Genomic DNA, 3,901 nt, shown 5'->3' with positions numbered 1-3,901 from the left:
TGAGATATTACTCAAGACATCCTTACCTGGATCAATGTCCTGGAGAGTATCTCTAACCTCTTCTTTGAGTAGCTTCATAGTTTGAGATCTTAGATGTAAGTCTTTAAACCATATTTATTTTTTATATGGCAAGAGATAGGGATCTAGTTTTTCTTCTGCATATAGATAGCCAGTTTTCCCTGCACCACTTACTGAAGAGACTGTCTCCTACCCAATGTATATCCTTGGGCACCATTGTCCAAAGACTTCACTGTAGATGTATGGATTTATTTCTAGGTTCTCCATTCTGTTCCATTGGTCTACATGTCTGTTTTTATGCAAATACCATGCTGTTTTTCTTACTATAGCTCTCTAATACAATTTGAAATCAGGTAACGTGATTATTCCAGTCTTACTCTTTTTGCTAAAGATAGAATTGACTCTTCTGGGTCTTTTGTGGTTCCCTATAATTTTCATGATGACCTTTTCTACTTCTGTGATGAATGCCATTGGTATTTTCATAGGAATTGCTTGAATCTATAGATAGCTTTCAGTAGTATGGACATTTTAATAATATTGATTCTTCCAATTCATGAACATGAAATACCTTTCCATTTTTTGTGTCCTCTTCAATTTTTTTGGTCAATGTTTTATACTTCCATTTTAGAGATCTCTTACTTGTTTGGTTAAGGTTATTCCTAGGTATTTTATTTTATTTGTAGCAATTATAAATGGGATTACTTTACTGATTTCTTTTTCAGATTGTTCATTGTTGGCATCCAGAAATTCAACCGATTTTTGTATGTTGATTTTGTTTACTGCAACTTTACTGAATTTGTTTATCAGTTCTAATAGTCTTTTGATAGAGTCTTTAGGTTTTTCAAAATATAAGATCATATCATCTGCAAACAAGGACAATTTGAAATTTTTCCAATTTGGATGCCCTTTATTTATTTCTCTTGTCTAACTGCTCTTGCTAGGAGTTCCAATACTATATTGAAGAACAGTGGTGAAAGTGGGCATCTTTGCCCTGTTCCAGATCTTACAGGAAAGGCTTTCAGTTTTTCCCCATTCAGTATGATGCTAGCTGTGTGTCTGTCATACATACCTTTTATTGTGTTGAGATATGTTCCTTCTACCTCAGGTGTTTGGAGGATTTTTTTAAAGGGATATTGAATTTTATCAAGGGCTTTTACATCAGCGATTGAAATTACCATATGGTTTTCATCCTTCATCCCATTGATATGGTGTATCATATTGATTGATTTGTGTATCATTCTGCATCAGAGATACTGGTCTATAGCTTGCTTTCCTTGTGTTTTTGTCTGGTTTTAGTATCAGAGTAACAATGACCTTGTAGAATAAATTTGAAAGTATTGCCTCCTCAATTTTTTGGAATAGTTTGAGTAAGGTTGGTATTAGTTCTTTAAATGTCTGGTAAGATTCAGCAGTCAGCTATCAGGTCCCAAGCTTTTCTTTGATGGGGGACTTTTTATTATGACTTTGATCTCATTACTTGTTATTCATCTATTCAGGTTTTGGATTTCTTTTTTTTTTAATTTAGAATATGTAAATCTCTTTTATTTAGAATATATAAAACATTAAGATTTTCTTTTTGCATTATACTTTATGTTCTAGGGTACATGTGCACAACGTGCAGGTTTGTTACATATGCATACATATGCCATATTGGTGTGCTGCACCCATTAACCTGTCATTTACATTAGGTATATCTCCTAATGCTATCCCTCTCCCCTCCCCTGACCCCAAAACAAGCCCCAGTGTGTGATGTTCCCCTTACTGTGTCCAAGTGATCTCATTGTTCAATTCCCACCTATGAGTGAGAACATGCGGTGTCTGGTTTTCTGTTCTTGTGATAGTTTGCTGAGAATGATGGTTTCCAGCTGCATCCATGTCCCTACAAAGGACACGAACTCATCCTTTTTTATGGCTGCATAGTATTCCATGGTGTATGTGTGCCACATTTTCTTAATCCACTCCGTCATTGATGGACATTTGGGTTGGTTCCAAGTCTTTGCTATTGCGAATAGTGCTGCAATAAACATACATGTGCATGTGTCTTTATAGCAGCATGATTTATAATCCTCTGGGTATATACCCAGTAATGGGATGGCTGGGTCAAATGGTATTTCTAGTTCTAGATCCTTGAGAAATCGCCATATTGGTTCAATCTTGTTAGGTTGTTTAGGAACCTAGACATACATGTGTCTAGGAATTTATCCATTTCTTCTATGATTTTAATTTATTGGCATATAGTTGCTCATAGCAATCCCTAATGATGCTTTGAATTTCTGTGTTATAAGTTGTAATGTCTCCTTTTCTTTCTTTCTTTTTTTTTTTTTCCAATGAACTCTAAACTTTTTATTGGCCTCCTGCTCCCCAAAGGGTACCCTGCTTCTGCTGGCTTAATGCCTCAGAACTTTGGTGTCGTTGGTCTCAGACACCACTTTGCCATCCACTATCCGGCAGGTGGTGGTCTTTTGCATAGTTTGCATGGAGTTGCTGCTGTCCAAGGCATCACCAAGATTGAATTCCTTGCCATCTTCCAGCAGGCGGTGGTAGGTGGCGATCTCAGCTTCCAGCTTGACCTTGATGTTCAGCAGGGCGTCATACTCCTGGGCCTGTCACTGTCCCTCTGCCCGGGTCTGTGCCAGCTCTGACTCCAGGTGCAGCAGGATCCCATTGAGCTGCTCCATCTGTAGGGCGTAACGGGCCTCCACCTCCCTCAGGCTGTTCTCCAAGCTGGCCTTCAGATTTCTCAGGAGTCCAGGTCGATCTCCAAGGACTGGACTGTATGTCTCAGCTCTGTGAGCGTCGTCTCAGCAGCTCCAACCTCCGCAGACTGTGTGGTGACCACTGTGGTGCTCTCCTCAATCTGCTGAGACCAGTACTTGTCTAGCTCCTCTCGGTTCTTCCGAGCCAGCTCGTCATATTGGGCCCGGATGTCTGCCATGATCTTGGTGAGGTCCTGAGATTTGGGGGCATCTACCTCCACAGTCAACCCAGAGCTGGCAATCTGGGCTTGTAGGCCTTTTACTTCCTCTTTGTGGTTCTTCTTCATGAATAGCAGCTCCTCCTTGAGAGCCTCGATCTCTGTCTCCAGCTGCAGTCTAGTGACATTGGTGTCATCAATGACCTTGCGGATCCCATGGATGTCGTTCTCTACAGACTGGCGCATGGCCAGTTCTGTCTCATACTTGACTCTAAAGTCATCAGCAGCAAGACGGGCATTGTCAATCTGCAGAACGATGCGGGCATTGTCCACAGTATTTTCGAACATCTGAGCCCTCAAGTCCTCGATGATCTTGAAGTAATGGCTCCAGTCTCTGACCTGGGGTCCCTTCTTCTCCAAGTGCTCCCAGATTTTGCTCTTCAGCCTCCGGTTCTCAGTCTCCAGGCTCCTCACTCTGTCCAGGTAGGAGGCCAGGCGGTCGCTCAGGCTTTGCATGGTCTCCTTCTCATTCTGGATGCCTCCCATTCCTGCCAGACCCCTGGCCATCCCTGAGGCCAGGCCCCCGGACCCCATGCCGCCCCGGAAGCTGGTGGAGCGGGACACGGAGATCCGGGAACCAGAGCCCCCCGGCGCCTGCATAGACACTGGCCACACTGCTGACCGGCCGGGCGCCGTAGCTGGGCACCTGGACAGAGCCCAGGGACCGGTAGTTGGTAGAGAAGGTGGAGCGAGTGGTGAAGCTCATGCTGTATGGGAGGAAGGTGAGACGACAGGACTCAGGCTTTGCCGACCGTAATGTCTCCTTTTCATCTCTGATTTTATTTTTTTCTTAGTCTTGCTTATTCTTATTGTATCTTTTCAAAAAACATTTTGATTTATTGATCTTTTGTATGTTTTGATTTCAATTTCATTTCTGCTGTAATTTATTATTTCTTTCCTTCTACCAAT

At 42.2% G+C, this 3,901-nt stretch overlaps 1 pseudogene; it reads right to left on the bottom strand.

The window, feature by feature from the left end:
• Window positions 1–2,143: 2,143 nt before the first annotated feature.
• On the bottom strand, window positions 2,144–3,698 carry LOC103244443 (keratin, type I cytoskeletal 18 pseudogene; annotated as a pseudogene).
• Window positions 3,699–3,901: the final 203 nt, after the last annotated feature.

The sequence above is a fragment of the Chlorocebus sabaeus genome, chromosome 23 (assembly GCF_047675955.1).
Source record: "Chlorocebus sabaeus isolate Y175 chromosome 23, mChlSab1.0.hap1, whole genome shotgun sequence".
NCBI classification, from domain to species: Eukaryota; Metazoa; Chordata; class Mammalia; order Primates; family Cercopithecidae; genus Chlorocebus; species Chlorocebus sabaeus.
Note: the sequence above shows the minus strand (reverse complement) of the source record. Positions and strands in the feature narration are given on the sequence as shown.